Below are 22,630 nucleotides of genomic sequence, written 5' to 3'. Positions count from 1 at the left end.
TATTGGAAGAAAAGGAAAATATTCTAGTTAGTCAAAGCCTTCTTTGAATTATTGATAGCTCCCTCTTCCCCTATTCCTCTCCCATATCTTCCCTTTTTGCATAACTTCCCTGGTGGCTCAGAGGTTAAAGCGTCTGCACCCAATGCGAGAGACAGATCCCTGGGTCAGGAAGATCCCCTGGAGAAGGGAAATGGTAACCCACTCCAGTATTCTTGCCTGGAGAATCCCACAGACGGAGAAGCCTGGTAGGCTACAGCCCACGGGGTCGCAAAGAGTCAGACACGACTGAGCAACTTCACTATACACTATCTTCAACTTCAAATTCGATAGGGTTTCCCCATTTTTCCCCCTCTGTTACCAAAAGAAAAAAAAAATGCTAGCCTCAGCAGAGAGTTAATAGCAAAGATTAATTGTTACAGGGGTTGTGGAATTTTACCCAACAGAACCCACACAAAATCATGGCACAGTGAATTCCCTATCGCTCTCTTTGCCCCTCCAACCAAACCCTCAGCTCTATGAGAGAGGAAGCCAAGTTTTCATGTCTCTTGTAGTTCCCTGTGCCTGACCCAGGACTTGGTTCAAGCTCCAATCTAGAGAACACTCGATGATAATGATCGTTGTGGTCATAATCATTATCATCAAAACTCCTGCCACCTATTGAGCACAAGCTTTTCAGAGTCAGTTTTGAGTCCACAGAATAATCCTCAGAAGGAAGAGGAGGAGGACGAATATCTTTTTTTAACTTGGGAAAGCTGAGTTTCAGAGAGAATAAGTAATTTTATCAAAGTCACACAGAGCATAAATAGTGGCTTATATAGCATCTTTGTAAAATATCCTGGACAGATAAATTTTATACAGCATTCCCCACGGAATAGGCAAATTGCAAAAAAGTACCCTTCCCCTGTTTTTCTATGCCAAAGCCTTTGACTGTGTGGATCACAATAAACTGTGGAAAATTCTGAAAGAGATGGGAATACCAGACCACCTGATCTGCCTCTTGAGAAATTTGTATGCAGGTCAGGAAGCAACAGTTAGAACTGGACATGGAACAACAGACTGGTTCCAAATAGGAAAAGGAGTTCGTCAAGGCTGTATATTGTCACCCTGCTTATTTAACTTATATGCAGAGTACATCATGAGAAACGCTGGACTGGAAGAAACACAAGCTGGAATCAAGATTGCCAGGAGAAATATCAATAACCTCAGATATGCAGATGACACCACCCTTATGGCAGAAAGTGAAGAGGAACTCAAAAGCCTCTTGATGAAAGTGAAAGAGGAGAGTGAAAAAGTTGGCTTAAAGTTCAACATTCAGAAAACGAAGGTCATGGCATCCGGTCCCACCACTTCATGGGAAATAGATGGGGAAACAGTGGAAACTGTGTCAGACTTTATTTTTCTGGGCTCCAAGATCACTACAGATGGTGACTGCAGCCATGAAATTAAAAGACGCTTACTCCTTGGAAGGAAAGTTATGACCAACCTAGATAGCATATTCAAAAGCAGAGACATTACTTTGCCAACAAAGGTCCATCTAGTCAAGGCTATGGTTTTTCCAGTGGTCATGTATGGATGTGAGAGTTGGACTGTGAAGAAGGCTGAGCACCAAAGAATTGATGCTTTTGAGCTGTGGTGTTGGAGAAGACTCTTGAGAGTCCCTTGGTCTGCAAGGAGATCCAACCGGTCCATTCTGAAGGAGATCAGCCCTGGGATTTCTTTGGAAGGAATGATGCTAAAGCTGAAACTTCAGTACTTTGGCCATCTCATGCTAAAAGTTGACTCATTGGAAAAGACTCTGATGCTGGGAGGGATTGGGGGCAGGAGGAGAAGGGGACAACAGAGGATGAGATGGCTGGATGGCATCACTGACTCGATGGATGTGAGTTTCAGTGAACTCCTGGAGTTGGTGATGGACAGGGAGGCCTGGCGTGCTGCGATTCATGGGGTCGCAAAGAGTTGGCCATGACTGAGCAACTGATCTGATCTGATCTGACCCTTCCCCTGAGTGGATGAAGCCCTATGAGCACACAGCTTGGTCAGGGGGCACTGGTGAGATGTCAACCTTCACCTGTCTGCACAGTGGGGACACTCTGGGCAGTATACAAGCTGCACAATCCTATGTTCAAACCTACAAGTCTTTGATTTCAAACCCCATGACATGCGTGGTCTTTCCAGCCTCATTGGTCAGTGATGATGATTCATGACCCCTCCATGCTTGGTACTAAAATAGGAAGGATGATTCTTGCTTCCTCTCTGCTGCTGCTGCTAAGTCGCTTCAGTCGTGTCCGATTCTGTGTGACCCCACAGACCGCAGCCCACCAGGCTCCCCCATCCCTGGGATTCTCTAGGCAAGAACACTGGAGTGAGTTGCCATTTCCTTCTCCAATGCATGAAAGTGAAAAGTGAAAGTGAAGTCACTCAGTCGTGTCCAACTCCTAGCGACCCCATGGACTGCAGCCTACCAGGTTCCTCCGTATATGGGATTTTCCAGGCAAGAGTACTGGAGTGGGGTGCCATTGCCTTCTCCGTGCTTCCTCTCAGTTATCTCCAAAGAATTTGAATTTTTTCCAGGCGGATAATTTGAATTGCCTGACCTTTGGATTAAGATGCTCCTCTCTGCTCATCCATCCACGCCAGCAGGTTAAGAGGACTCCTAGTGCTCCTTCTCCCTGATCCTGGGGTCTTTTGGTGACTGGTGATCAGTAAGGAAACATGGATGGTACCACACCAGCCTTCGCCACCATATAAGTTTTCACAGCATTATTACAATGAAGCAAACCACGCCTCCCACCTCTCTAGCACAAACAGTGGCAACATGGCTGCAGAACTCCAGCCCTAAACAAGCACTTGCTAACGGAAACCCCGACAAATCACAAAGCATAAGCAGCAATAGCAGGCACCAGGGTAATAATTTATTTTTAATGCCATGCTGTCTTTAACAGTGCAATTTCCTCCAGGGTGTTTGCTTTGAGATTGCAAGATAATTACATCTCAGAAACCAGGCTAATTACAGTTAACAGCCTGAAAACTAAAAGAATCCTTCCCTCCACCCCCAGCTTCTTTTTTCCACTAGAATACTACACAAATTCCAGTTAAAACGTGCGGCATCATTTAGGAAACCAATTTGACTATGGCTTAGAGGTTCATTTTCCCCTCCTTACAGCACATGTATAACTCACACTGATGTGTATCAGAGGGACCTGCGTAACACAGCCTCAGTGATTAGAATAAATAATAGCACTATAGAGAGCAAACAATGATAGCAATTTTCCAATGGAGAAAAAGTCTAAATGTTTCTGGTGGAAAACCAGGGAGTGAGTGTGGATGCATGCTGCAAAGATGAGATTACCTGTGGCCTCTACGTACTCTTTAGAGTATGGGATAAATAATCAACCACTCTGGGCCATTTGTAGAATTAAAGAGCTCGAAGGGAGATGAGAAATCATCTGGTCAATTTTCATGATTCCTAAATATCAAAAATGCAAAGCAATATGTACTGTAAAAAGTTTTTAAGAATAATTCCATGACTGATCATTTATTCAAAAAATAATTTTTTATCACCTCTGATTTTTTTTATAATCCTTATCAGAAAGTTCTCCCAATCCTAAATTTACCTTGATGTCAGACCTTTCTTTGGCTGTGTTTTAGCTGAAATAAACACTTTCCCAAATATATATTTCCCAAATAAATATGTATCTCCTTTGTATAGCATAACTTCCACTCCAAGTATTTCTAAACTTTTTAATCATTTGCATATTTTTTCCTAATCTGTCTTCAGTTTCCATTAGCTTTTAAATGTATAAGCCTAGCATCACAACTAGCTCTGGCTCAATTTGGCATCTTATAGGAACTGGGACCTAAATATTCTTTTTTCCATGTGTGAGGAAAAAGAGACTGAATTGGAGAAGAGAATTGGAAATCCAATATTCTGAGCTTCCACATGAAATCCATTCCTGTTTCTATAGTGCCTCCAGAACTTACCTACTTGACCTCACAGTCTTAATGTAACATAACTAAAGCCAAGTTTCTCCTTCGGGCTCTGCAGAATACCAGCAGTATTCCTCTCCATCCATGTCTTATTCAGAAAAGCAACATATTGGCCCTTCCATCAGGCTACTTGCTAGAGGCTCCTCATTGCTAATAATGTAAAATTTGCGTGCAAATGGTATTTCTCATAGTAACAACTCCCTAGCAACACTGCCTGACTTCATTCGTTCTTTTAACAAACATGTATTGAGTGCTCACCCTGGGAGTGGGCTCTCCACCACCTTTGCTCCCTTTGGATGGCTTCTCTTGTTAGCTCTTCCCTTAAAGAGGAGGAATTGCTCATCTTGATTGATTGGAACATTTGGTGAGACCACTTTTTTTCTGACAGGCAAGATTACTTTGCTGTAAAAGTCAGCACCTAGGTATACTGCTTACCTTTCTGCCTCAGACCCCAGTAGGTCTGCATGGGTCAACCAGCCTTATTATTATTCCTCTTCTACTCTGAGGGCTGGCTGGAAAATGTTTCCAAAGACTCTCTTGGGATAAGCCACTTCTCTCTGCTCTTTGTCTATCTCTTCACAGGCATGCCTGAGCATTATAGTCCCAAGATTCAGGGTAGGGAGCATTGGAGAGGTGAGAGCCCCCACTTTTTCCTCCCCAGTTTTATCAAGATAAAACTCCCCAGTTTTATCAATTGGGACTTAAGTTGCTTACCCAAGTAGTACTTTCAATTAACATCCCCAAGAAGACTTTTGGAAGACAGAGAAGATTGGCAGAGTATGATTCAAATATCCAGGCTATGAGGTCACCACATTACTCAACAATTTCACCTCCAGTCTCTAAAATTTACTAGATATCATGCCTGGAGCTAGGTGCCAAGGAGATAGTCATATAAAGCACAACCCTCTCCTCCAGGGGCTTGCAATCTGGTGGAACATTTTATCTGCTTGGAAATGACGTTTCCATGGTCAATATCTGAACAAACATTTATCCTTTTCAAGAGACATTTAAAATGAAATCTAAGTAAGATCTAAAATGGATTTCATAAGGAATTCCCTGGTAGTCCATGGTTAAGACTTTGCTGTAAAAGCAGAGGGTATGGGTTCAATCCCTAGTCAGGGAGCCAAGATCCCATATGCCTTGTGGCCAAAAGGCCAGAACATACAACAGAAACAATATTGTAACAAATCCAATAAAGACTTTTAAAATGACTCACATTAAAAAAAAAAAAAAAACAGGTTTAATAAATAAATGAAGGGATTTCACAGCAGAAATTTGGGGATTTACAACAGCAAAGTTGGGCATCTGTGTCATACATGGTTAGCATTCTTTTATTTTTCGATGCTGCCTCAGATCCTTTACATGGGCAGGTAAAAAATACACCTGCAAATGCAGGAGACATGGGTTCGATCCCTGGATGGAGAAGATCCCCTGGAGAAGGAAATGGCAACGTACTCCAGTATTCTTGCTGGGAAAATCCCATGGACAGAGAAGCCTGGCAGGCTACAGTCCACCGGGTTGCAAAGTTAGGCAACGACTGACTGAGCACACATACATACCCACACAGATACTTTACTAACTAGAAAAAAGCAAGAAATTAAATAAGCAACTAAAAGACATAATTCTACCTCAAACCCAAAATGTCCAAGCACAAGTTTGGAGAAATGGAAACTACCAGCTGGTGGTTGGCTGGCTTTTTTTGATGGAAGAAAAGAATGGTTCAGAACCAAAGAGTGTTTTGCCATGAGAAAGCCTGGACCCAGGAAGGTGTTCTGATTCCCACCACACACGTCCCTACTCCCCAGCACACTTCTGCCTCAAAACAGGAGAGTAGAGGCAAACACGTGTGAATAAACCCATTAGAGTTCATCTTAGCCATAAGGAGAAAAGCTCCTTCTTGAAAGGAAGCCATGGGGACAAACGACTTGATGGATGTTTAAGACTGTTTCTTTCTGAAGAGCTTTCCTTTCTAGTTCCTTATTCCTTGGAACAACTCTCTAGGGCATAAAAGACAGGTGTTGCTGTGTAACAGGAAAACTGTTTCTGAATTGTTCTCATAAAGTTGGGTCAACAGTCAACCATAGGTAGCCTCCACTTCCACGAGCTGAGAAAATCCCATTACTAGGGTCCATGCTAGTCACATGAAGTGGGCAGGCCACGGCGGGGGGCGAGGAGGGTGCCGTTCAAATGAAGCAGCCCAACTACAACATGACAAGATTCAGGATGAGAGAAAAACAATCTAATAAAACACTGGGGGTAGAATCTAAGTTGGCTTAAATTTTAGTTGTTAACTATGGTGAGAAGGAAAATTAATTGTATAAAATTTTAAATATTTACTCTGAAAGTACCATATTAGAAATTTGGGAGTTGTTCATTCTCTGGATGCTCTCACTATTTAAAACAATCTGAAATAGAAAGGCTGTACTTTAAATATGTCTCCTTTGGTCCACATGACTTAGATCATGTAATTCAACTGCAAATCATCCAATAGCAGCTCACTTTATAAAATATTCATTTATTTGCTTGGCTGCGTTGGGTCTCAGTTGCAGCGTATGGGATCTCTCGTTGTGGCGAGCTCTCTGTTGCAGCACGTGGGCTTTTGTAGTTGCGGCATGTGGACTTCTGTGTAGTTGTGGTGCAGGGGCTCCATAGTTGCAGCCAAGGGCTCAGTTATCCACAAGGCATGTGGGTGGGATCTTAGTTCCCCAACCAGAGACTGAGCCCACGTCCTCTGCACTGGCAGGTGGATTCTTAATCACTGGACCACCAGGGATGTCCCACAGCTCACTTTTAATTGCAGGGGAAAAACACACAAGAGGAAGGGTGAAAGGACTGTATCACTGAAGCTATAAAGGAATGGCAAGCAGTATCATTTTTAGAAATGACCCAGGGACATTTTTAGACAAAGCATGGCTTACCCTAATAACTTTTTCTTCCTAAATTTCCTTGTGTTTATTTATAATCCCCTAAAGAGATGCCCTAGCAAGTACATTCTATTATACAATTCAGTAGCGTGATAAAGGTCTGCCTATATCAGGTTTGTCTCTGATCACTGTCACTGATGATTTTCGATTCATTCATTCATTCAAGAAAATTATTTTTCTCTAATTGGACTTCAGATGCACGGTACTGGATTCATCATAACCCTTGATTGATGATCCTCTCGTCATTGGTCCAAGCCTGAGGTATCTTTATTTGGTTATTTTTAATAATGTATTAAGCATTCACAAATGCACAAATAGTATTAGAACCTCGACAAGGATCTACATCTAAGCAGGTGATTTCCCCCCCATTCCAACCACCTCCTTCCTTTCCCCACCTGAGATAAGCATCCTTTGAAATCCCAGGTTCATTCCCTTTGCTTTCTTTGTATATAGTTTCACTACCTTTATATACATTATATATGTACATATATAATATATATTATATGTAAAACGTATGCTATATACACAAGTGCATATACATATATATACATGTTTTATATACATAGATGTATATATGTATCTGTATTTTTACTTTACTTTTTTAAAGAGATATCATACTGTAAGTAACCTTTGGAGAATTACTTTTTTTCTTTGATGCGGTGTTATCTAGATTCATCCATATTGTTGTAAGATACTGTTCGTTTCTTTTTGGATAATACCATATAATAATCTGCTGTGTAAATACACTACCATTTATTCTCCCACTCTCCTAATGCTGGGCGTTTAAATTGTTTCTGGGTTTTTCCTGTTGTGAACAATGAGGCCATGCTCATTCTTCTACATGTATCCTGCTGTACATGTACAAGAGTTTTTCTAGAGTATATGCCTATGAGTTGAATTGCTGGAGCAACAGGATATGTGAAAAATCAAATTTAGAAGATAATGGTATACTCTTTTCTAAACTGATCACATGTTTCACTTTAATAATGTCAAACTCTTTTCCAAAGTTATTGTACTCTTACTAGGCATTATCAGACATTTTCATTTTTACCTGATTCAAAAAATGTAAAATGATAACTCATAGTAGTTGTGATTTGCATTTCCTTGGTCACTAATCTTCACAAGTTTATTGGTTACGTAGTAATTTTACTGTTTGTGTATTCTTCCCATTTTTCTATTGAGGGATATGTGTTTGTATGCTTTTCTTATTAATTTGTAGGAGTTGTTTACACATTTTTTGAAGGCTTCCCTGATAGCTCAGTTGGTAAAGAATCCGCCTACAGTGCAGGAGACCACTGTTGGATTCTTGGGTCTGGAAGATCCGCTGGAGAAGGGATAGGCTACCCACTTCGGTATTCTTGGGCTTCCCTTGTGGCTCAGCTGGTAAAGAATCTGCCTGAAACGTGGGGGACCTGGGTTCAATCCCTGGGTTGAGAAGATCCTCTGGAGAAGGGAAAGGCTACCCATTCCAGTATTCTGGCCTGGAGAATTCCATGGACTGTATAGACTATGGAATTGCAAAGAGTTGGACACAACTGAGAGACTTTCACTCACTTCATTACATATTTTGATGTCAGTCCTTTGCAGTTCTGTCTACTATGAATATTTACCCAATTTTATAGCTCATCTTTCAGTTTATTTAAAGTATCTTTAAATCTTTAACCCATTTGGAGTTGATACAGTGTGAGACAAGGATTCAATTTTATCTTTTCCCATATCGATAATGGATAACTAATGTTTCCCAGCTCCATTTATTGATCATTCTTTCTTTCTTACTAATCTGATATGTCTCCTCTGTCACGTGAAACTGTAGTTTCACCTGTGATTCTCTAATCTAATCCTCTGATCTATTGTCTATTCCTGTACCAATTCACAGTCCTTTCTCTGCTCTTTCTTTTCAGAAATATCCTGACTACTCTTGGCCCTCTACCCCTTCTTGTGAATTTTGAAATAATTTTATCAAATACCATGAAAAAAGGCCTGAGATTTTGATCAGAAATATACTGAATCTATAGAAACTAATTGAAATCTTTATGACATTGTCTTAGCCACCATACAATATCTTCCTCTATTTTAAGCCTTCTTTAACAGTGCTGAAGAAAATTTTACATAATAATTTTCCCAGTAGAAGTCTTTTACATCATTATGTTAGATTATTCGTACATTCTCCATATTCTATGATAATTTTGTAGATGTTATTTTGTCTTTAATTGTGTCATAAATTTCACTGTTATAGAGAAATGCATCTGATTTTTATATTAATCTTATACCTTACTAAACTCTCCTATTATTTCTAAAAATTTATCTTTAGAGTAAATGTGGTTTTATATGTAAATTATTATATAATCTGCAAATAAAAACTGTTTTATTTCCTCTTTTCCAATCCCTATGTTTCTAATACCTTTTTCTTACTTTATTGAACCACCTAGAACCATCATTCTATACAGTGTTATAGAGAAGTGGTAATAGAAAGCATGCTTTTCTCATTTCTTCTCATCCTACACTCATCCTGGATGATCTCTTCTGGCTGCAAAGCTTCAGTCACCATCTAGATCTCTATCCGAAGTCATGTGTCCAACTGTGGTTATTGAATCTCTCGATCTGAATGTTCCAAAACTCAACACCATCTAGTCTCCTCCCTCAACTTACACCCATTCCTACTTTATTTTCTGACTTTATAAATGGTACCACCATCAATGTGGCCCAACCCAAAAAATGTGGAGTCATTTTTAACTCCCCCTCTCCTACCACACATCCTCTCAGCCAATCAAGCCTATTGATTCTAGTTCATTGATATTACTTTAATCCAACCCTTCGTTCCATCCACTTTACCAGCTCCCATCTTGTATCTCCTCTCTGACTGTCATAGGTTCTTAAACCACCATCTGATTCTACCTTGCCTTCTACCAAACCCTCTTACAGGCAGTAACCAGAAGAGTCTGTCTAAACTTTAAATATTCTATACAGTACCCATGTTAAAATCCCTTAGTGGTTCCCCAGAATTTGTAGAAAAAGTCTAAACCCTCTTCATGGACAGATGTCTAAAAGATAAGCCCTTTCTGACCTGGCCACCATGCCACCTCAGTATCACCTCCCGTTTGGCCTGTCCTAACACTCCATGCTCCAGCCATCATGGGCCCTTGCAGTTCCACAATCACCTGGTTCTCTCGCTCCTCAAGGTTTTTGTACCTGCCACCTCCTCTCTTAATAGTATGCTTTCCTTTCCTCACTTCTTTCCATCTTCTTCTGAATAAGTCTCATTCACTTTTAGGAATCAGCTTAAGACTTCTTCCGAGAAGCCTTTGCTACACTGTAATTGCCCCTGCCTGTTTTCCCACTCCTTGAGAGCAGGAAAGAGTCTTACTTACATTCACATCACCAGAATCCAATGTAGTGCTTTACATAAGGTAAGGGCCCAATGAATGCTTTGGAAACATGTAGTGAATCAGTTCTGCTCCCTTTACCCAAATTTCTGATCTCTTATTTACAAGAATCCTCTCTTCCAAAACTCTTTCCAATGCCTTCCAAATCTCCCCCCACCCACCCACCATCCCCATGACATGCCCACCACTTTGTCATTGTTTTGGTTTCATTTTTAGCAAAGAACTTAAAAAACTTTATTAAATATACTCAAAATATTGAGAAGATATGATATCCTTATTTTTTTTAATTTTTGTTGGAGTATAGTTGATTTACAATGCTGTTTTAACTTCAGGTGTACAGCAAAATGGACGAGGGGTATCTCCTCACAGACCCTCTCCTGACCTTGAACGTGCAGTAGCTCCTGTCAGCCCTCCTGCTGCGCTTTGCTGGAGCAGCCATGACGAGATACCCCACGTCCAAGGTAGGAGAAACCCAAGTGAGACAGTAGGTGTTGCGAGAGGGCATCAGAGGGCAGACACACTGAAACCATACTCACAGAAAACTAGCCAATCTGATCACATGGACCACAGCCTTGTCTAACTCAATGAAACTAAGCCATGCCCTGTGGGGCCACCCAAGACGGACGGGTCATGGTGGAGAGGTCTGACAGAATGTGGTCCACTGGAGAAGAGAATGGCAAACCACTTCAGTATTCTTGCCTTGAGAACCCAATGAACAGTATGAAAAGGCAAAATGATAGGATACTGAAAGGGGAACTCCCCAGGTCAGTAGGTGCCCAATATGCCACTGGAGATCAGTGGAGAAATAACTCGAGAAAGAATAAAGGGATGGAGCCAAAGCAAAAACAATACCCAGCTGGAGATGCGACTGGTGATAGAAGCAAGGTTCAATGCTGTAAAGAGCAATATTGCATAGGAACCTGGAATGTCAGGTCCATGAATCAAGGCAAATTGGAAGTGGTCAAACAAGAGATGACAAGAGCGAACATCGACATTCTAGGAATCAGCAAACTAAAATGGACTGGAATGGGTGAATTTAACTCAGATGACCATTATATCTACTACTGTGGGCAGGAATACCTTAGAAGAAAAGAAGTAGCCATCATCGTCAACAAAAGAGTCCAGAATGCAGTACTTGGATGCAATCTTGAAAATGATAGAATGATCCCTATTTGTTTCCAAGGCAAGCCATTCAATATCACAGTAATCCAAGCCTATGCCCCAACCGGTAACACTTAAAAATCTGAGGTTGAACAGTTCTATGAAGACCTACAAGACCCAAAAAAGATGTCCTTTTCATTATAGGGGACTGGAATGCAAAAGTAGGAAGTCAAGAAACACCTGGAGTAACAGACAAATTTGGCCTTGGAATACGGAATGAAGCAGGGCAAAGACTAATAGAGTTTTGCCAAGAGAACACACTGGTCATAACAGACACCCTCTTCCAACAACACAGGAGACGACTCTACACATGGACATCACCAGATGATCAACACCAAAATCGGACTGATTATATTCTTTGCAGACAAAGATGGAGAAGCTGTATATAGTCAGCAAAACCAAGACCAGGAGCTGACTGTGGCTCATATCATGAACTCCTTATTGCCAAATTCAGACTGAAATTGAAGAAAGTAGAGAAAACCACTAGACCATTCAGGTATGACCTAAGTCAAATTCCTTATGATTATACAGTGGAAGTGAGAAATAGATTTAAGGGACTAGATCTGATAAAAGAGTGCCTGATGATCTATGGACGGAGGTTTGTGACATTGTACAGGAGACAGGGATCAAGACCACCCCCATGGAAAGAAATGCAAAAAAGCAAAATGGCTGTCTAGGGAGGCCTTACAAATAGCTATGAAAAGAAGAGAACCGAAAAGCAAAGGAGAAAAGGAAAGATATAAGCATCTGAATGCAGAGTTCCAAAGAATAGCAAGGAGAGATAAGAAAGCCTTCCTAAGTGATCAATGCAAAGAAATAGAGGAAAACAATAGAGTGGGAAAGACTAGAGATCTCTTCAAGAAAATTAGAGATACCAAGGGAACACTTCATGCAAACATGGGCTCGATAAAGGACTGAAATGGTATGGACCTAACAGAAGCAGAAGATATTAAGAAGACGTGGCAAGAATACACAGAAGAACTGTACAAAAAAGATCTTCACAACCAAGATAATCACGATGGTGTGATCACTGACCTAGAGCCAGACATCCTGGAACATGAAGTCAAGTGGGCCTTAGAAAGCATCACTACGAACAAAGCTAGTGGAGGTGATGGAATTCCAGTTGAGCTATTTCAAATCCTGACAGATGATGCTGTGAAAGTGCTGCACTCAATATGCCAGCAAATGTGGAAATCTCAGCAGTGGCCACAGGACTGGAAAAGGTCAGTTTTCATTCCAATCCCAAAGAAAGGCAATGCCAAAGAATGCTCAAACTACCTCACAACTGCACTCATCTCACACGCTAGTAAAGTAATGGTCAAAATTCTCCTAGCCAGGCTTCAGCAATATGTGAACCGTGAAGATCCAGATGTTCAAGCTGGTTTTAGAAAAGGCAGAGGAACCAGAGATCAAGTTGCCAACATCCGCTGGATCATGGAAAAAGCAAGAGAGTTCCCGAAAAACATCTATTTCTGCTTTATTGACTATGCCAAAGCCTTTGACTGTGTGGATCACAATAAATTGTGGAAAATTCTGAAAGAGATGTGCATACCAGACCACCTGATCTGCCTCTTGAGAAACCTGTATGCAGGTCAGGAAGCAACAGTTAGAACTGGACATGGAACAACAGACTGGTTCCAAATAGGAAAAGGAGTACATCAGGGCTATATATTGTCACCCTGTTTATTTAACTTATATGCAGAGTACATCATGAGAAATGCTGGCCTGGAAGAAGCACAAGCTGGAATCAAGATTGCCAGGAGAAATATCAATAACCTCAGATATGCAGATGACACCACCCTTATGGCAGAAAGTGAAGAGGAACTAAAAAGCCTCTTGATGAAAGTGAAAGAGGAGAGTGAAAAAGTTGGCTTAAAACTCAACATTCAGAAAACTAAGATCATGGCATCTGGTCCCATCACTTCATGGGAAATAGATGGGGAAACAGTAGAAACAGACTATTTTTGGGGGCTCCTAAATCACTGCAGATGATGATTGCAGCCATGAAATTAAAAGACACTGACTCCTTGGAAGGAAAGTTATGACCAACCTAGATAGCATTTGAAAAGCAGAGACATTACTTTGCCAACAAAGGTCCGTCTAGTCAAGGCTATGGTTTTTCCAGTGGTCATGTATGGATGTGAGAGTTGGACTGTGAAGGAAGCTGAGCACTGAAGAATTGATGCTTTTGAACTGTGGTGTTGGAGAAGACTCTTGAGAGTCCCTTGGACTGCAAGGAGATCCAACCAGTCCATCCTAAAGGAGATCAGTCCTGGGTGATCATTGGAAGGACTGATGCTGAAGCTGAAACTCCAATACTTTGGCCACCTCATGTGAAGTGTTGACTCATTGGAAAAGGCTCTGATGCTGGGAGGGATTGGAAGCAGGAGGAGAAGGGGACGACAGAGCATGAGATGGCTGGATGGCATCACCGACTTGATGGACGTGAGTTTGAGTGAACTCCGGGAGTTGGTGATGGACAGGAGGCCTGGTGTGCTGTGATTCATGGGGTCGCAAAGAGTTAGACACAACTGAGCAACTGAACTGAAGTAAACTGAACTGACAGCATTGTGAATCAGTTATACATATATCCACTCTTTTTCAGATTCTTTTTCAATACAGGTAATTACAGCATATTGAGTAGAGTTCCCTGTGCTACACAGTAGGTTCTTATAAGTTACTTATTTTATGTATAGCAGTGTGCATATGTCAGTTTCCATCTCCAAATCTTTCCCTCTCCTCCTTTAACCCCTGGGGTAACCATAGTTTGTTCTCTACATCTGTAACTCTTTTTGTGTTTTGTAGATAAGTTCATTTGTACCCTTTTTCTAGATTCCACATATAAGCAATATCACCTGGTATTTTTCTTTCTCTTTCTGACTTACTTTACTCAGTATGACAATCTCTAGATCTACTGCTGTTGCTGAAAATAGCATTATTTCATTTTTTTATGTCTGAGTAATTCTGTTGTATATTTATACCACATCTCCTTTATCCATTTTCTGTTGATAGACATTTAGGTTGCTTCCATATGCTGGCTGTTGTGAACAGTGCTGCTATGAACATTAGGGTACAAGTATTTTTTCGAATTGTGGTTTTCTCCAGATATAAGCCCAGGAATGGGATTGCTGGATCATATGGTAGCTCTATTTTTAGTCTTTTAAGGAACCTTTATAGACTTCTTCATAGTGGCAGCACCAACTTACATTCCCACTAAGACTGTAAGGGCTTCCCCGGTGACTCAGCAGTAATGAATTTGCCTGCAATGCAGGAGACACAGGAGTTGCGGGTTCAATCCCTGGGTCAGGAAGAGCCTCTGGAGGAGGAAATGGCAACCCTCTCCAGTTTTCTCACCTGGAAAATTCCATGGACAGAGGAGCCTGGAGGGCTACAGTACCGTCCATGTGGTCCCAGGGAGTCAGACACGACAACTGAGCATGAGCATGGCATGGCATGGCAAGAATATAGGAGGGTGCCCTTTTCTCCACACCCACCATTATATCTACATCTTTCCCTGGCGCATGTCCCACCCAACTTGGGCTTTTGTCTGATCCTCTCAATCAGCTATTTGAAGACTGCTGCTGTGCCTCAACTGTCTTGGTATCCATGCCACCTGTAATCCAGAGCCTGACACATGAGTGATGCCAAATAGATATCTAAAGTAATAAAACTAAATTCCCTCCTGGAGCCACAGAGCAACCAGCAAATGTGCTTTGGATTCTTCAGTGAGCTGTGTTAGCATTCAGAGTAGAAGGACTTCTGCCAGCATCTCCACCTGCACCACCTTCCGCCTCCACCTCCCCAAATGTTTCTTCAGTCTTATACGGGAAGTCTCTGAAACAATGTTATTCGTTTTACTTAATGCTGTTCTTTGCACAGGCAATGCCTCTTCATCCTTCTATTCTGTACTGCAAGGTATACTGGGCATGTTTGCCTGGCTTCATTTGGGGCGGTTTTTAAGGAAATCGCCTTGAGGTGGCATTTGATCCAGGTTTTTCTTCCTAGAAATATTCCTCTCCTCCTGAGCTGTTTATGAGTGTCATACTTTGCCATTTAAATATTAATGCTATGGAAACAGAGGAGAAAAATTGGTCTCTTATCTGATATGTGATGTTGAGGTAAATTAAGATTAATAAATGGTGACAAGCTCTATAGAGGAAATAAAAGTTAAATTGCCTTGGACTATTTTCAGGAGTTGTTTGAGCAATGAGTGTTATATCGAATGCCCCATAACTGTGAGTGTTTTAAAAGCCTGATTTCTGACGATAGATCTGAAATCATAACTCAAATCTTAGCATTTCCCTCAGAGTACTTGCATTCTACAAGTCCATAGGTAGGAGAAATCCTCTAAGGGGGGAAACCGAGAAAAACTGAAAATTAGACTTTCTTTATCAAATCTCAAGCAGCCACTGTCCTGAGGAAAGGCAAACTTTAGGTCTATGAATTTAACTAATAAACATATCTGGAAGGTAAAAATATCTAGATAGCTAACTAGAATTTTTCACATCTTCAACAAGATAAATCATGTCATAGGCACATTAATATATCAGCTCAACCCAGTTAACTGCAGAGGAAGGGGCCCTCCAGGTTTGGTTCCACAGCCTCCACTTAACCTGCCAGAACTAAGGGGGTGAACATGCAAGGCAGTGATTCCCTAAGTGTGGCCCCTTGACCAACATCATCTGGGAGCTTAGCAATACAGATTTTCAGGCTCCAGCCCAGACCTCTGTTTAACAAACCCCCCAGGAGATTTGGATGCATCTTCAAGTTTGAGAACCACTAATTTTTAAGCCTATAGGGATATTAGTATCACTGAGGGGAATTTTCTTATAAACCTGATGCCAGGGTTCTATCCCCCAGACATTCGGATCTAATAGATCTGGGCTGAAGCCAATGCAGTGGTATATTTCAAACACTCCCTAGATGATTCTAAAGAGCAGCCCAGGTTGGAGATTCTGATTTCAGTCTCTTCAGAACTTCAGAGTTCTCACTCTGACAATGGCAACAACCTCAGAAGTAGGCTGTTGGCTTCCAGTCTTTCCCTCCAATCTGCTCTCCACCCCTACACACACACATTCACACACACACACACGCACACACACACACAGGCACACCAGAATTCATCTCTAATTCAGTAATTCTAAAACTTTACTATTTACTATGCATCAAAATCACCCAGGCAGGATTATGAAAAACAGTTTCCTGGGCCACAATTTGGAAGTATCTGATTCAGGAGGTCTGAGGAAGGGCCCCAGAATTTGCCTTCCAAACAAATTCCCAGGTGATGCTGAAGCTGCTCATTGGACCTCTATCCATGTGTTCTCCAGTCACTCTGACCTTGATGAAAAAAGAAAAATGATGGTAATGAACTTACCCTCAGGACCTCCATCCTCTGCAGATTGCCCAGCCTGCTGTATGGAGTCTCCTGCTCTGCTCTGGAAGGCAGTGCAGGGTGGCAGTCAAGAGTACAGTCGAAGAAGTCTCAGGACTTCCCTGGTCCAGTGGTTGAAAAATCCACCTGCCAATGCAGGGGACACAGGTGCAATTCCTGGTACAGGAAGATTCCATGTGCTGTGGGGCAAGTAAACCTGTGCGCCAAACAACTGAGCCCACAGTCTAGAGTCTGAGAACCCCAGCTACCGAGCCCACATGCTGCAACCACTGACGCCCACGCTCCACAAGAGAAGCCACCATGATGAGAAGCCTGCACACCACAGCTAGAGCACAGCCCCCACTAGCGGCAACTAGAGAAAGCCGACAAGGCGACAAAGACCCAGTGCACCCTAATTACTAAATTAACTTAATTAAAATTTATAGAAAGAGTGCAGCCTCAGGCTGCAGTGTTTGTTTAATTCAATAAACTGTCCATGTTTCAGTTCCCTATTCAGAAGAAGGGAGATAATATAGGACCTACTTGAAAGGGTTGCTATGAGGATTCTATGCATTAATACGTGTAGCATAAAAGGTGCCTAGCACACACTGAAGTGCTCAAAAGTGTTTATAATTAGTCACAAACTTATAAAGGCATAATTAGTTATAACTGTTAAGTAGTCCTAATTGCAGACCAAAATAGTTCTTTCTAGTTATTATATAGCCCCTCCCTCCCTAGAATCTAGACACCAATGCCTAGGGGTCTCTGCAGACAGACGAGTCAAAGGACACAGACTTTCCCAGCCTTACTCAAAATCATTTGTCCTTCTCCTCCCCTCAAAAATGGAGGGGCCGGTAATCAGCAACTATAAGTTGAATGAAAGTTTCTCTCCAGAGAGGCCCCACCCACCAGTCATGCTGAAATATATCAACGTCTTTTGGAAGCCAAGAAGACAGTCCCTAAACAGGGTGAAGGAAACCTCCGATTCAGTTCTAGAATCAAATATTATCACATCACTCTCTGCTTAAAATTATTCTGTAATTTTTAACTGCCTTCCCTAGTGGCTCAGACAGCAATGAATTTGCCTGCAATGCACGAGACCCGGGTTCCAACCCTGGGCAGGGAAAATCTCCTGGAGAAGGGAACTTCAGCCCACTCCAATATTCTTACCTGGAGAATTCCATGGATAGAGGAGCCTGGTAGGCCACAATACATGAGGTCACAAAGTGTCAGACACAACTGAGTGACTAACACACACCCTAAGAATAAAAGTCAGATTGTTTATCATTACTTAATGGGTCCTGGCTCCTTTCCAGCTTCTCAGCCCATAATGAACCACTTAGACTTTTCCAAAAACACCCTGCCCTATGACGTCACCCTGCCCTTCCCCCGGCATTGTCCTTTGCCTGGGTGCCCTTCCCCCTCGTAGCACTCCTTGCACAGAAGTTCGTTAATTTATATTTATTTTTCAGTTTCCCTCCAAGTCACCTCTACCTTAAAGCCTTCCTGACCCACTGCTCCCACGTCCCCCGGTGCAGAGCTGATGAGCCCCTTCTCTGCATCACCTCCACACTCTCCACAATCACTAATGCGCTGAGTGCCTGAGCTGCCACTGTTCGTTCACAGCCTCTCTCCAGAGCTCGACTGTGAGCCAAACCAAAGTCGCCACCATGTTTGGGTCATCTTTAACCTTCACCAAGCACAGTCCTAGCCCATATTAGGAGGCTTTATTATTGACTGAATGGATGAAGCAACGAAGGATGGAGGAGGGAGAAATAGTCAGTGGATTCTACCAACTGAAGTCAATTCCTAGAGAATCAAAGGACACCAAGAGAGAAGAAATCAGAAAACAGGGTGCAGAAAGGAGTGGCAGCTGCCCCAGCTGATCCCCAAAACAGTGGGACCTGCAGCTGGTAACTGCTTATCAACAGAGAAGGTCTAGCTGCATGGATTAGTTAAGACAGTGGCTCTCAAACATTTGGATTTTGTTATCAGCTATTCCAAAGTGCTTTTATGTATGTTCCATAAAATATGGACAGGGTTACATCTGTCCATATTTACCATTAGAAATTAAAATGGAAGAAAATTTAATGTTTCTTCGTGCATTTGTTTTAAAATAGCAAAAATAAAGATGTAAACAAATATTTTTATATTTTCTGAAAAATTTTACTGAGAAGAGTGACATTGTTTTTCACTTCTGCAAAGCTCTTTAATATCTGGCTTAATAGAAGACAGTTGTATTCATGTATCAGCTTCTGCATTCAATCTACTGTGATGTCACTCATCATGTAGCCTCAGGAAAATTCAGCTATATAATCATGGGAAAATGAGAATAAAAAAGGTGAATCAAGTGTCGGTACTGCAGTAAGCCTCATGAAAGAGTCTCAGAGACACAGTCCCCCATTCCAGGGGTTAAGGGACCACACTTTGAAAACTGCTGAATTAAGATACAGTATAGGTCATCTGTTATTGCAGAGACTAAAATAACAGTGACTTGAATGAGATAAAAATATGTTTCTCTCTCGCTTAACTTTACGAATGTAAGCAGTCCGCACAGGTCATGACGTTCCTTCTGGCTATTCTGCCATCCTTGGTACCAACCTCTACACTCCAGACAGCAGGAAGGGGAGGGTTTGTGTGTATCACTTCCCCTCAAATCCCATTGGCCAGATCTTGGATAAAAGCCTATTACTGAACTGCAAAGGAGACTGGGAAATATCTCTCATCTAGTTGACAGCGTGTTCTATCACCGTAGAAGGTGAGAACAGATACGGGAATAAGTCCCAATCTCTGCTACACTGACCCTTTCCCCTAGGCTCGGCTGGACTCAGGATTAGAGAGGGCAAGTCAGGGCTCACCTCATCATTGCCCAGAAGGACAGGGAAGCTGGTCCTGGCATACAGCAGGACTCACACAGCAAGTCACCTTTGCCTGTGTGTCTGCCTCACTAAAACAACAGGAGGCCCTCACTACAACAACAGGATGTAAGTGGCTCACACGAAGAGCAGCAGACAGCAGCTGGAGACCGGTCAGAGCAGAAACGCTAGTTAAGGAGAAAACTGCCAAGACATCGGCCATAAGTGAAGCTCTGGTTAGGATAAAGGCCAAAATCATCAACACAACTCAAAAAGCCCTGCAGGACCCCAACCCTTCTCCCCAAAACCCTATGCCCTGCCGTATCTCATGACAGTCTTGCCCTCACCCTCCATGTTTCAGTCATGTTCGACTCCAGTTTGAAGGGTGTGCCTTAGTCTTTCTTACCTTCTTAAAGTCTTTGCATGTGCTGTTCCATCTTCTGAAACAGTCTTTTCCCACCACTGTCTGGCCCACATATGCTCATTCTTCAGCTCTGTGGGAAAAACAAAACCCAGCCAAGTGAGAACAAGCAAAGGCTATGTATCCAGAACTTGGTACAGCAAGAAAGTCAGCCCCTCCTGCTTGAGTTTGGGCAGCACCTCACAGGCAGGCAGAGGAGGAAGACTGCTTTATAGCAGAGAAAGGGAAGGTTTCATGTGGGCCCTGATCGGGGATTGTAGGCAGAGGAAAGCTGTAGGTGGGAAAACTAGGAGCAGGACATTCTACGTGACTGGTTAGGGGTACAGATCTGGCTTTCTTTGGTGAACTAAGTTGGAAGTAAGAACAAAAATTAGGGAAGCTGTCAGTTATTAATCAAGTCCTGGCTGTTTAGAACCAATTGTTACAGGAGTTATTGTTTGGCCTCCTGGGCTGGTTGCTACAGAGACTGTTTTGACTTCCTACACATCTGACTTATATAGACAACAGGCCGGCAGCCCAGGCTGGTTACTATAGATAACAATTTAGTTTTGGGGGCCGATTGCTGCAGATTATGGGTGAGAGTTCTATTTTACATATGATCTGACCATTGTCTACTCAGTCCTTCAGGTCTCAGCTCACAGCATCTTCTCATGAAAGTCTTCCCCAACCCCCAGATCAGGGTAGGTCCACTTGTAATATGAACATGCAGCTTCCTGAATTTCTCTAATTCTCAGCAAATTTGTAATTAGCACTTGCCCAGTAGATTACAATCTCTGCGAAGGTAGAGACTATATTTTTTAAATATTCATTTTCTATGCTTAGCATCAAGCAAAGGATTTAGTATATAGTAGGAGCTCAATAAAAAATATTATTATATGGATAAATGGATGCATGGCTAGAGGAATGGTTAAATGGATGTCAGACTTTTACAGAACGAAGGGCAACATTCTGCTGCTTATCAGCTGACAAATTTCCAGAAACTTCTGGAAGAGTAGTTAAAGGCGTGAGTTCCATATTGGTTCTGCCTCTTGACCCATTATGTCATTTCAACAAAGTCATCCAACAGGAAAAATAAGGTCCTCTTCCTTATGGAGCCATCAAACGTGTGAGCTGTGTCCAGTTTAGTTATCAAAAATTCTGCAACCATAGATCCAACCTATCCAGGATCTGACATCTACTTTGGTGTCTCCATCTTAAGCTACATTTCCTCCTAAGCATGGATCACTGACAATATCCTACAAAATATTCCACTGGATCCTGGAGCTGCCCATTCAAGAAGATTACTTGTATTGAAGTTCTGGCATAAACCTGCCAGCTGTAACATATTTCCCTGATCTGACCCAATGGTGACCCACAATATTCTATATATGGGCTGTTTTCTTTCATTTTCCAGCCTCTGAAGATTGTCAGAATTCTGCCTGTCTAAGCAATAAATCCATCTTTTCAGGGATCAATTGCAGTGACTGGCTGCAAAGCCTGGAAATCCAATTAACTGCAAAATAAATAAAAAATGAAAAATACACTGAAGCTGTGGCATAAATCAGCTAGAAAATGTTCTGCACATTAAAATAAACAAGGAGAAATTTCAAATTCATTTGTCTTCTTTTCCTTTTTTTAAACCCTGTTATTGATAAATTTAGCCTTGGTTCCAATTTTGTCACAGCCACGACTTGCTCAAGTATAGATCTGTTGGGATGGCTATCTCCATTCTAATTATACCCTGCAGGCGGGCTCCGGAGAGGAGCCAACTCGGCTAGGATTACCTTGGTGCCATATGTAAAACTTTAGGCCCTCTCTCCCTTCGTCTTTTTACACCACATGTGTTCTTAAAGGGACATAAATCTGCTCTACAGTTGCGTGGGATATATGAGTTATTTTGGCTTTCTGGGACATTTTGAAAAGGACAGAGTTTTCATCAGTTGGCTGAGTGAAAGGCCTTCTGCCTCAAGGCTACTAGGTCTGCTAGGCTGCAGCCGTGACACACGGAGCCCATGGGCGTGAGACAACTTCTGGGTGCGGAGAAGTGGGTTGAGGATCTCAAAACAATAAACTTCACTCCTCGTTCCATCCCCAGGATTCCTGTCCATGCCCTGGAAAGGGACCCTTGGGCCCCAAGGTACCCAGCAACCTGAGGAGGCCACCTGGAGAAAACAGACAGGCAAAGGCCACTTGAGCATCCATCTGTAACCGGAGCACAGATTTGTTTCTGCGGGTGCCACGGTAGAGGGCCATCAAGGGTGGCAATCACTCTTTATAACCCATGGCTGGGGGCCAGAATAGGAGTAAAGAGAGAGGAAAAGTGTTAGTTGCTCAGTCATGTTCGACTATTTAGCGACCCTACGGACTGTAGCCTGCCAGGCTACTCTGTCCATGGAATTTTCCAGGCAAGAACACTGGAGCAGGTAGCCATCCCCTTCTCCAGGGGATCTTCCCTACCCAGAGATGGAACCTGGGTCTCCTGCATTGCAGGCAGATTCTTTACCGACTGACCCACCAGGGAAGCCCCAGAGTGGGAGGCTCTGCCACTG

Source organism: Bos taurus, chromosome 1, assembly GCF_002263795.3.
Source record: "Bos taurus isolate L1 Dominette 01449 registration number 42190680 breed Hereford chromosome 1, ARS-UCD2.0, whole genome shotgun sequence".
In the NCBI taxonomy this organism is placed as follows: Eukaryota; Metazoa; Chordata; class Mammalia; order Artiodactyla; family Bovidae; genus Bos; species Bos taurus.
This window is presented reverse-complemented; position numbering follows the sequence as displayed.